This window comes from Rhinichthys klamathensis, unplaced genomic scaffold (genome assembly GCF_029890125.1).
Source record: "Rhinichthys klamathensis goyatoka isolate OS25496 unplaced genomic scaffold, OSU_Roscu_1.1 h1tg000119l_1, whole genome shotgun sequence".
Lineage (NCBI taxonomy): Eukaryota > Metazoa > Chordata > Actinopteri > Cypriniformes > Leuciscidae > Rhinichthys > Rhinichthys klamathensis.
The window spans coordinates 1,204,502-1,217,717 of record NW_026606656.1 but is presented as its reverse complement, the minus strand read 5'-3'; the positions used below and the strand labels follow the sequence as shown (position 1 = coordinate 1,217,717).

General features: G+C 40.4%; 1 protein-coding gene across 2 annotated transcripts in view; it reads right to left on the bottom strand.

Annotated features, from left to right (window-relative positions):
- Positions 1 to 13,216, bottom strand: part of LOC130088411 (protein phosphatase 1 regulatory subunit 29) — a 150,224-nt gene that overhangs the window by 16,931 nt on the left and 120,077 nt on the right. The window contains exon 1 of one of the 2 annotated variants that reach the window (XM_056255163.1): positions 5,814 to 5,902. The exons of the other annotated variant lie outside the window; for it this stretch is intronic. The gene's annotated coding sequence lies outside the window, so the exon portion shown is untranslated. Of the gene's footprint in view, positions 1 to 5,813; positions 5,903 to 13,216 lie in introns of those variants that run through there. 2 annotated transcript variants of the gene reach the window in all.

Genomic DNA, 13,216 nt, shown 5'->3' with positions numbered 1-13,216 from the left:
AGACGGGGCCCCCTCTGGCACCCGCGTCCCAATCTTTGGAACCTCAGGTGGTGGCTACCATTACTTCAGCTAGAGCCCTGTCCACAAGACACGCCTACGCTCAGAAGTGGAACCTCTTTGTCACCTGGTGTTCTTCTCGCCGAGAAGATCCCAGAAAATGCCCGATCAGGTCTGTGCTCTCCTTCCTCCAAGAAGGGTTGGAACGAAGGCTGTCTCCTTCCACCCTGAAGGTTTATGTAGCTGCGATCTCTGCGCACCACAACCTTGTGGAGTCTAAGACGGTAGGACAGCATGACCTGGTCATCAGGTTCCTTATAGGGGCGAGGAGGTTAAATCCTCCTCGCCCCCCACATATGCCCTCTTGGGACTTCAAAGGTGTTCTATCTGCGCTGCAGAGAGCTCCCTTCGTGCAATTGCACTCAGTCGAGCTAAAGTACCTATCCAAAGCAACCAGCGCTCCTTGTTGCTTTGGCCTCCATCAAGAGGGTAGGGGATCTGCAGGCATTTTCGGTTGACGAAGCGTGCCTGGAATTCGGGCCGGCTAACTCTCACATCATCTTGAGACCCTGGCCTGGATATGTGCCCAAGGTTCCCACCACTCCCTTCAGGGATCAGGTGGTGAATCTGCAAGTGCTGCCCTTGGAGGAGGCAGACCCAGCCTTGGCACTTCTCTGTCCAGTACGCGCCCTTCGTGCTTACGATGACAGAATGCGGTGTTTCAGGACCTCAGACCAGCTCTTTGTCTGTTACGGTGGGAAGCTAAAGGGAAAGGCTCCAAGCAGAGGTTGTCTCACTGGATGCCATTGTCTTGGCTTTCCAGGCGCAGGGCCTGCCATGCCCCCAAGGGTGAAGGCACATCCCACCAGGAGTGTGGCTTCCTCCTGGGCTCTAACACATGGCGCCTCGCTAACAGACATCTGTAGAGCTGCAGGCTGTATGACACCTAACAGTTTCGTGAGATTCTACAATCTCCGTGTAGAGCCAGTGTCCTCTCGTGTACTCGCTTCCACTAGCCAGTAAGTAGGACCTGCTTGGTGTCATCGCTTGCAGCACCATTCCACTCCACGGACTGGATATGTGCGCTATTTTATTCGGGTGAGTTCTCCATAGACCCTGAGTTCCTCCTGCTCTGTTGATGCCATCACCAGAGTACATGCCCGGTAGGTCAGCCATCGTGATCGGTTAGATGCCTCCATGTGCATGGTTCCCCGGTTGGGCAAACCCAACATGTGTATTTCCACGGTAAGTCTCCTCCGAACACATGTCTTTCCCTTGGCAAGACCCCTCTTGCCATCTCGAGATTGAAACATTCCACCCTGCGGGCTTGATACCTCTGAGTTCTCCATATGCATCCTGTACTAGGTTCATATGTGTATTTTAAGTCCTCCCTAAGTATCACATCTTGGATATGATACCCAGTGTACCTTGGTATTCTTGTGTTAGCCTGGCCCTTCACTCGTGGGAGCCTCACGACAAGGAGCTGGGGCTTGCACAGGACACTGGAAGACAGCCGCAGTGGCGAGATTAGATTGGGACCCACATTTTGTCAGTCACTGACATAACTCGTAGAAACTGACTGAAAGGGAACGTCTCGGTTACGTATGTAACCCTCGTTCCCTGAAGTAGGGAACGGAGATGTTATGTCCGCATGCCACTTCCGCTGTACCGCTGAAACAGTCTCGGCTCCTCAGTAGGTAACATAATGCGAGATTGCACTCACGGCTCCTTTTTATACCCACGCGGTGGGGCGGAGTTCGCGATGCAAATTCCGCAGACCCATGGTATTTTCATACCATTGGCTTGTTTTCTAATAACTCGAAGTTGATAGGGCTCTCTAGCGAAACCCCCATTTCGTCAGTGTCACTGACGTAACGTCTCCGTTCCCTCCTTCAGGGAACGAGGGTTACATACGTAACAGAGACATTTCTTTGGATAAATTTGTCTGCCACAAACATGCAAATTTGGTGCCAAACTATAGTGTCATAAAAAAAAACCTGCTTTATCTCTCCAGGCTAATCTGTACTCAAATGAGAGGCTTTTGAATGCAACTTCTAAAAAAATATAATAATATTTGTATCTTCTATAATTAAAGTGCAACAGTAACCGCCCACTTTTTCCAGCAGTCTTGGTTCTAAGAGTATTTTCCCCTTTCATTTTTCTTCTCCATAGGGATTTAAAAAATATCTTCAATATAAAGTTTCAAGCTATACTCCAACAGGTCTAAAAATCACTTACAATACGTCTTTTATGAGGGAATGAATAACAAGCCCATGAAGGTTTGTGAATGACATGATCAAATAAAAATACGATGGTACAAAATAAAACTACTGATAGTTTTAAAACTGGCCAGTAAACTGGATTTTTGTTTGTTTAAATACTATATAATTTTCAAAAAATTACTATATAATACTCAATAATTATACTATATAATTAGAATGGAAGGTATAGAAATACTTGTATATTAGTATAGAAATACTATATAATTTTCAAAGACTAATAATCAAAAACTGTACCACTATAAATAAGCAATAAACGACACCATTTCTTTGGCCATGTCTCATCTTGCCTAGGGCGCCACGTGAGGCCTCTTTGCCACTGCTGCTGCTTCAAATTTTTTTTTATAAAAAAACACCCCTAGCTGAAATGAGGTAACACATTCTGCATTTGATCATCTGTGACTGCAGTCGACAACCATGGCTAAGCAAGCAGACTGATACCTAACACACACACAAAAACAGTGCGCACAGGCAGCACTGACGCAGCTGAGCAACAAACTATGCCTATCTTCTGCAGAGAGACGGACGCCCATTCTGTTGAGACAGCCCCTTCTGTAGAGAGGTTTGGCCTAGCGGGGGAATCCAGACGCCAGGGATCAGACCGGGCCATCACTCACTGCCCCACGGGAGAGAAGGAACTGAGCAGATAAGGGAAAGAAATTAGGTCTACACGTCCCATCATGCCTCGCTAAAGGATGGAGCTGTGTGACCCAGTTCCCAGCGTCTCAGGTGTCCACAGAGAGAGAGACGAGGAATGTCCCAAATCCGCATTTAACCACACCACAGAGTATTTAACATACATTCCTGCCCTTCACATACACTTGATGACACATATGCTGTTCACTTCTGCCTACTTCTTCACTTCTGTATAATACACAGCAAGCTGCACTTCACACACTAACTCATGACTGTCAGCTCTTAAACTTTGCATTTTATGTCTGCAGGGCAGTATTTAACTCTTTTCATGAACCGATATAATCCAGAAACACTGTACTCATACTGAAGTAGTTTGTCTTACATAATTCATCCCACAGGGTGAGACTGACGGCAATTCTTTTTACATTTCAAAATTCACAAACCCTTTTCCACTGTGTGCTACTACTGAATAACAGCACACATTTAATGGAGATTCCACTAAAAATCCCTGTCTTGAAAGTCGGGGCCTAGGAGTCCGGTGCTAATGTGCTGCAGGTTCAACACACATCATTTGCAGATACAGATGACCCCATAATTTCTCTGTTATATCTATCCATAAAAGTGGAAGAAGACCAAAAATAACATTCAAAAAGCAAGTGTGGTTTAGAGCCTGTGTCTGTGGTCTGCCTCAGCAGTCTAATATCGCTCACCAACGCCAAAGTAATGGAGATGGTCAATCAAATCAAAGAAGGCAGAGAAGCAGTGGATGAACTCCAGTACAATGCTTCAGTTTTAATGGTGAAAGAGCGCAAGGTAAGAAGGTAAACTTAATTTTTGACAACTGTTTAACGACAAAAATGTTAAATGAACAACAATAGATTTCAGTCATGGTAAGGAGTGAAAGGGTGCATATTTTAAATATAAAAAATAGTTTAAATGCATTACAATAAATTCTACTTATTTTACTACCTGTCCTTTTTTTTACTCCACCCTCAAAAAAAAAAGAAAAAAAAGAAGAAAAAAAAGAAGAAGTCCTCCCTAATGCTCAAGACATGGTTATGGCAACAGTAAATAAATTACTTTCGAGTGATTTGTTACAAAAGTGCAAATCAAATATGTAAAACACAGAAGCTCGAACATATGTGTGATGCGCTAGAACATGCCTGTTTGGCCCTGTCCCAAATGGCACACTTCATGTGCATTTTAGGTCTTGTGGATTTACAATGGCTGCCATGTGCACGTGTCCATTAAATCCTCAAGACGGTAGGGTGTCCCATTTGTCATTTTAGGTTTGAGAAAAGTGCTCGTGAGCGCACACTTTGCAGCTGATTTGCGCCCACGATGCACACTTTTGCAGAGCCTGCAAGCCCACGTGCTCCGCAGCAAACTCCTATCTGACAGTCAAAGTGGCGTTACGTCACGAAAGTGTGGACTCGAGGATTGCGAGGGCTTAGGGTTCCATTTGGGACCACCACCTCCTGCATGACACCTGCATGCTAGCTGACGTAAAATAAAGGATCGGGCTTAGGATAGCCGATACCGATCATTTAAAAAAATCCTTCAGATTGGCTCTTGACATACAAAAAATATTATATCGGTTACTTCAATACTTTTACTCGAGTACTTCTATTTTATTATTCTTGTGAGTTATTATATATTTTAGCTATTTACTGTAAGGCGATTTTCATGCTATGATATATACAGTGAGGAAGCCATTGCTATAACTTGCAATAAATCTAGCTATTGTATCGCAACTGCATTACTTTACGGCCTGATTATCAGTAATGAGACTTATGTTCATAAATAAAGAAGAGTTCATGTTTGCACAACAGTTAATTTACTCTTCATCAACACTATACTATTGCTGATGTCTAGCATGGAAATCACAGTCTTCAGTAAACTGACTCCAGGCTTTCATTTTCAATACTGATCGCTCTACTGCGTCAAACTGTGTTTTGTTATTTGTAATAACAAAAATAACAGATTATTTTGGCTGCATAACACAGCCTTTTCTGTATATAAAAAAAAACAAGAAGCACATGGAGGGGCTGCTCATGCTGGCAAACTCATCTTCTCACTCTCTCTAATTTTATGTTCCAGCTTTTGTCAGTGTTATGGCAACACTGCAGTGATATCTCAAAACTCTGACTGAATGTTCATAAATGAGAAGCTGAACAAATGAAAGAGAGAAAGGCAGAGATTATTCCCTCGGCAGTGACGATGATAAGGTATTCTTAATAAGCAGCCCTCTGCTTCATAAATTGTTTAAATAGTAATTAGGAGAAACAGATAGTAAAATCTTTCAGCAATGAAAAATAGTTTTAAAAAAATCATATAGAATATGGAATTTTATTACAACTACCAATACGTTTAGATGCATTATAGAGTGCTGTTTAATCGGTTAAAGGGATAGTTCATGCAAACAAATTTTTTTTTTTTAACTTACCCTCATGTGGTTCCAAAAATGACGTTCTTTCTTCCATGGAACACAACAGAAGAAATTTAGTAAGATGTTCAAGCTGCTCTTTTCCATACAATGAAAATGGAGAAAGATCAGGGACAAGAGTGGTTCCAATTCACTTTCATTTGATGGACAAGAGCAGCTTGGCCAGTCTTTCCACAGAAGAAATTAAATCATATGTGTTTGGAACAAGTAAATTATGGCATTTAGGTGAACTATCCCTTTAACTTCTGTAGTTAGCAGAAAACCCATGTGTAAAGTCGACGACACAGTGAGAAGAACAAGGTATAACCACTGAGAGCAGTTGCCTGTGCGTGCGCATATACATTCCCTAAGAGTGTACGTGGCGTTTTCTCATAGATATGCTTGTGTTTTTCTGAGGGTGCCTACTATCACGATTTTCTATGTGTGTGTGTACTGATATCTATAACTGTGTGTACCTGCGTGGTTGTATTGGCTTGTCTTGTTAGCCATGGAGAGGTATGACAGGGTTTGAACACGCAACTGCCTGGCTGTCTGAGGCTCTGCAACAGGAAAGGAGACTATATGTCACTGTCAGAGAACAGGACAGCTTGGTTGCTCTTCGTGCGGCGCTACCAGCCAAACAACCTATCGATACCATTACAAACCTCACGTTAGAGGCTCCTTATCAGACTAAAAAATCGTAGCATGCATGTTAATATTTCGCAGCATAATGCACCAGTGCACAATCCTGATGCTTTTAAATAGTTCCACACACATGTCACTACATGGATAATTACATATCACATTGCCTTTAAAGGGAGGCTTGTCTTGTAAGTGAATATCCTGTAATTAGAAGAACCTATGTAAAATGTTTCACATAAATGCGCACTTGCATTGAGATTAGAACCATGAATTATAAAGCAAAACACAGAGGTCTTGTTCTTTGTCCAAGGCTTATTTTTATAATTTTCTCATAAGTCTCAGATGTAGCACCATCTATTCATCCTATTAAATGTATTGTATATTACTACAATTAGTCAAATTCAATACTGTAACAATGTCAAAAACCTACTTGCAACTCAGTGCATAATTAATTTGCATAGTGTTATTTTAATATCATTTATGTACTATTATAGTATTTATTAATATTAATATTTTGAATTTGCTTTTATTTTTGTATTTTCAGTTTTCATTTTGGTCATTTTGTTGTCATTTATATTTTTGTGATGTGTTTCTATTTCTATTTAGTTTTAATTTATTTTTATTTCAGTTTCATTTAAATTTAAACAAACTTATTTCAGTTAGCTGCCAAGGCAACATTTCTAATTTTCAAGTTTTTCTATGTAATATTATTTATTTTATTTCAACATTATCAAAATGTTTTTTTTTAATAATGTATATATATGTATATATATATATATATACACTCACCGGCCACTTAATTAGGTACCCCATGCTAGTAACGGGTTGGACCCCCTTTTGCCTTCAGAACTGCCTCAATTCTTCGTGGCATAGATTCAACAAGGTGCTGGAAGCATTCCTCAGGGAGTTTGGTCCATATTGACATGATGGCATCACACAGTTGCCGCAGATTTGTCGGCTGCACATCCATGATGCGAATCTCCCGTTCCACCACATCCCAAAGATGCTCTATTGGGTTGAGATCTGGTGACTGTGGAGGCCATTTTAGAACAGTGAACTCATTGTCATGTTCAAGAAACCAATTTGAAATGATTAGAGCTTTGTGACATGGTGGAAGTAGCCATCAGAGGATGGGTACATGGTGGCCATAAAGGGATGGACATGGTCAGAAACAATGCTCAGGTAGGCCGTGGCATTTAAACGATGCCCAATTGGCACTAAGGGGCCTAAAGTGTGCCAGGAAAACATCCCCCACACCATTACACCACCACCACCAGCCTGCACAGTGGTAACAAGGCATGATGGTTCCATGTTCTCATTCTGTTTACGCCAAATTCTGACTCTAACATCTGAATGTCTCAACAGAAATCGAGACTCATCAGACCAGGCAACATTTTTCCAGTCTTCAACTGTTCAATTTTGGTGAGCTCTTGCAAATTGTAGCCTCTTTTTCCTATTTGTAGTGGAGATGAGTGGTACCCGGTGGAGTCTTCTGCTGTTGTAGCCCATCCGCCTCAAGGTTGTGCGTGTTGTGGCTTCACAAATGCTTTGCTGCATACCTCGGTTGTAACGAGTGGTTATTTCAGTCACTGTTGCCCTTCTATCAGCTCGAACCAGTCTGGCCATTCTCCTCTGACCTCTGGCATCAACAAGGCATTTCCGCCCACAGAACTGCCGCTCACTGGATGTTTTTTCTTTTTCGGACCATTCTCTGTAAACCCTAGAGATGGTTGTGCGTGAAAATCCCAGTAGATTAGCAGTTTCTGAAATACTCAGACCAGCCCTTCTGGCACCAACTATCATGCCACGTTAAAAGTCACTCAAATCAACTTTCTTCCCCATACTGATGCTTGGTTTGAACTGCAGGAGATTGTCTTGACCATGTCTACATGCCTAAATGCACTGAGTTGCCGCCATGTGATTGGCTGCTTAGAAATTAAGTGTTAAGAGCGAGAGAGAGAGAGAGAGAGAGAGAGAGAGAGAGAGAGAGAGAGAGAGAGATAGAGAGAGAGAGAGAGAGAGAGAGAGAGAGAGAGAGAGAGAGAGAGAGAGAGAGAGAGAGAGAGAGAGAGAGAGAGAGAGAGAGACAGACAGTTTTAGTTAATAAAATCACTGTTTGCATTTAAATCATTTTAAAAGTGTCATCAGAGCTCAGTTGGTGATACTATTTGAACAGAGGAGATTCGTTTACGGATTGAGAAGTACTAAAAAGGCACTGATGATAAGGATTTCTGTGGCTTCATCCATTTGGTCATATTGATTCATAAAAGAGCCCAAAGGCTCATAGCTGATTAAATTCACAGAAAAGTGCTGTGAAAATCTATTATTTTAATAACAGCTCTCTCTCCTGGTGCACTGTTACACATGCTCAAAGTGGACTTAGTCCCTGCAGAAAGGGCCATTTAGACAGACAGGTTAAAAAAGCAATATCTTTTAAAAGTCATAATGTTCGAGAGAATTAATGGAAAGAAGCTGAGAAGTTGCAACAGAGAGAGAGAGAGAGAGAGAGAGAGAGAGAGAGAGAGAGAGAGAGAGAGAGAGAGAGAGAGAGAGAGAGAGAGAGAGAGAGAGAGAGAGAGAGAGATTCCATTATCATTCTTTACGATTATTATGGTTCATTCTTGCTTTTTTCATTATTTACTGTTCTTCAATCTATTGTCTGCAGCTAATCTGTTTCAGCTTCAAAATACAAATTGTGGGAGAGAGAGAGAGAGAGAGAGAGAGAGAGAGAGAGAGAGAGAGAGAGAGAGAGAGAGAGAGAGACTTTGAATGATAGAAGAAAGAAGATAGAATCCCCTCCCATCACCCTTTGCTTCACTAAGTGATTACTGACCAAGAATGCTAATGAGGAATGAAGTGGTGAGTCACCGCACTCGTCTACTGAAGCACACAAATATGAGACAGCACCCACACTCACTAATACAGTCACACACTGAGATTGCTGACAGGTTCCCCTACACTGCTGAAACATTGGGAAAACAATGAGGAAGTACATTCATTTGTCATGATTCGAGTCTGTTTGGTCGCTTGTACTGCAGTGCGGCCAAACGCAAATACAGTATATGTGATTTGCGATTGCAGTAATATTTTACCATTCAAAAGTTTGGGGGGTTATTTTAAATTGTAATATTTCACAATATTACCATTTTCAGTTTTAATATATTAAAAAAATTAATTTATGTGATGGCAAAGCAGAATTTTCAGTATCATTACTCCAGTCTTCTGCCACATGATCCTTCAGAAATCATTCTAATATGATGATTCGCTGCTCAAGTAACATTCATTATTATCAAGGTTGAAAACAATTGTGCTGTTTAATATTTTTCTCAGCATTCTTTGATGAATATAAAATTTAAAGAAACTGCATTTATATGATAAATATTTTGTAACAATGTAAACGTCCTCATTGTCAGAAGTATTCAGGCACACACCTCAAGTCCAACGTATACCTCACTTGTTTGTATTTGTGTCCCAAAACAATTATGCACTAATACTATGCTATATGGTCAACCGTAGTGTATGAATTTTATAATGTTATTTTGAACTTGAATTTATTGATTATCATTAATGGCTGCTCTGCCGTAGAAATGAAGCATAATCAAATTATTTGTCTCTGGAACATAATCTAGGTGTAAAATCCATTTTTTAACACACCCCTACATTTCTTTCTCTCTGCGTCGGCATCTTAAGAACCCCCTTTCTATTCTTCCCATGTCTTCATCCATTTCCCCTCTTCCATTCTTTCTCTCCTGGCCTTGAGGCACACGGCATTCTCTTATAATGATGCCCCTTCTTAATTCTCTGTTCCGTAGTGCATCAGAAAGACATTGTTCCAGAGGGAGAGCTGAGAGATGTGCTCTGACTTTGATAGATTGTCGGCTATTAGTGGGTGGGTCCCAGCATGCTATCCGCCTCCATGACACACACACACACACACACACACACACACACACACACACACACACACACACACACACACACACACACACACACACACACACACACACACACACACACACACACACACACACACACACACACACACACACACACACACACACACACACACACACACACGCTGCTACCTGCCACGGAGGACCAAGCCAAAAGCACACAAGCACAGTGGGGGAATACCTCACTAATCTGTCTGCCACGCATCCCTATCCAACTGAGTGTGCACTGAGTGAATATACACTGAGGGTGAGCACAGACTGATAGAAAAGCACAACGACTAACGGCCTATTGAAAATGTATGACATTTACTGATGGAAAAAGAGCACGCCATAACTGGAACCAAACACTCACTTTGCTATGCCAAGTGAGCAATGATGTTTTGACTGATTTATTTGGTTATTTTGGTCCTTCAAATTCAATATTTAAGGGATTATACACAGACAACATTACTGCAAAAAAAAAAAATGATCAGGACCCTGACGTGAAGCATATTAACTTCCAAATGGACATGAGTTGAAATTATTATTTTATGATGCATTACATTTTATCATGAGAAGAAACACAGAGTGACATGAGAGACAAGAAACACGGGAAATCAATTACTTGGGATGACTGTCAGCTATACAGTCATTGTGCAAGAGATAATGTACAGTCAGTTGGTCACTACTGATGCAGAGTACTCACCAAATATATGATTACTCAGACAGGAAATATTGATTTAAGTTGAAATTATTTTATAATGTTACCTTTATTTGTTTATAAAATACACCACAATGTATACAAAACAGTCAGCTTAGCAACAAGAAGAACACTGCATTACAGTCCTCTGAGGTCAATTTTACTACAGCCAATAACTGAGACAAAACAGGATGGCAATTGCATTTTTATGAAACAAGGGGGTCTGCTGAAAGACATGAAAGTAGTGCCAGTATATCATTGCTATGAACGGCAACAAATTTTTGAAAATATCTGAATGCCACAAATGTGAATCAAGTATTACACAAAATAAAATAAAACAAAACAATTTAGACCAATTGTTTATTAGGCTTTTCGGAATACTTGATTCTGTTTGATCAATCTGTTTGGACAGGGTCTATTTCAGTGTCTGCACATTTTCCCCTATACATACCATTAAAATGTTTGGGGTCAGTATTATTTTTTTTTTTTTATTCAGTAAAGACCCATTAAATAGATCAAACATGACTGCAAAGACACTTGCAATAAAAATAAAAAATAAATATTTTAACTTGGAATAAAAAAATAAATAAAATTATTCTTAATTTTATTTATTTATTTATTTATTTCTTAAGCTATTCTTTTGAACTTTCTATTCATCAAAGAATCCTGAAAAAAAATCCATCACAGGAATAAATTAATGTTAAATATATTAAAAGTTATTTTAAATTGTAAAATATTTTACTATATTAAAATTTATATTGAATTGAATTTATGATCAAATAATTTCATCCTTGGTCAGCATAAGAGACCTCTTTGAAAAACAGTAAAAACAACTTCTTATTGACACCAAACTTTTGAACAGTAATGTATTTGAAAAAGTGTAAGTGACATGGTAACCCATACTTGGAATTTGTCAGAAAGCATTTAACCCATCCAAGCACACACATTAGGACACACACACACTGGGCACTGGGCAGCCATTTTTTTCTGTGGCGCCCAGGGAGCGATTGAGGGTTTGGTGCCTTGCTCAAGTAACCTGGGAAAACCCAGACAACTTCCGGCAAATTTAGATTTGCTCTTAAAAGTTTGGCAAAGAGCTCATTCAAAAGCCCATTTCCAATCCGTCGAAATCGAGGCACCATTCAGAAATGTTGGGGCGAGCTTTACACGATGACGACAGCGCTGGGATTTTGAAGCAGATTTTAGCCTACATTACAAAGATGGATGCCGCATCCGTCGAACATCACTAATCAGCTATCGCGTCTGTTTTAAGCGATTTAAACGTTTCCTTTTTGTTAAAAATCGAGCAAAGAACAACACTCAGAGATGTTTCTCCGCCGCTCTGCATACGTCATCTCCTTCATTGCTCTGATTGGTTTTAGGTCTATCCGCGACGTCCGTTGGTGACGCCCCTCTGGAAATGATTTGTCTATGACGCTTTGCCAGACCATAACTCAGTTACAACTGAGAATGGTCTGGTTTTAACCAGGCTATATCTGCCCTACAAAGGCAAAGTGCAGTAACTACATATTTGGTCAAAATTGAGTTTAGACTGAAAATGGGCTTCATAACACCTCCTTTGTCTTGTGACAAAAGCTCTTGGTCCAACTGGGTACCGTTTTAGAGAAATCACTATGTCAAATTTGCAGTAACTACGAAATCCAACCTAAAACCGAGGCTAACCGCAGTAAGTGTAGAAACTACGTTCTGCATGTGTTTACCTGGCTTTGACGCAGATACTGCGGTCTGCCTAGTAGCCCCATCCAAAACATTCCATCACACACACCACAAACACGATAGCTGCTAGAAATATATGGTAAAACTGACACAAATATCATGGCACAATCCCGAGGAAAAAACATGGTGGAACTTGCTTTGAAACGCAAGTATCCAAACAACGGTAGGAAGATGGATAACATATGAACAACTAACCAGTCAAATAACATCTAAATCTATTAATTATCATAAGCCGGTTTAATAGCGAGCCGCTTGCATATTAAACCATTTTAGCCTACCTGCTCCCTTGAAGACTGTAACATCTATCCAGTCTGGAAATGCTGTCATAATCCAAATACGATCCCGTCACTGTTCTGTTTCTTGCCTTCATTTCTTCTTAAGCTATTTTCGTTTCAGGCAGCTAGTCCAATTGTTGTGAAGTTAACAAGATTACATTTAGTTAGTCGACTGGAGCAAAGTCACTGTTAGTTTAGCATTCTAGTGCTAGCCGATCTCCTGAGGAGAGCCGTGTAGCACCTGCAGCCGCAAGGACGGTCTTGAATTAAATGTCACTTTATCTTGGTTGTTTACTTCTCATTACACACGCTACATCACATGGTTTAGGTAAAATATCGCGTTGTTTAATTGATAGCCAAGGAAGTTCAAGCTGAAAGTCATGGGTTGCGAAATAACCATCGAGATCAGTCGACTTTTTCCGTTCATATCTTCTACTCTCAATGATTACATTGGCAGTCACTTATTTTGACGTTAATAAATTAACGGTTAGATCTAGGCTGTTCTGTTTATTGTTCTGTTTTGGTATTTAATGAATGAATTTTCTATTAAAATGAAAATCCACAAACCAAAATACCATTGATTGTGTGTAAAA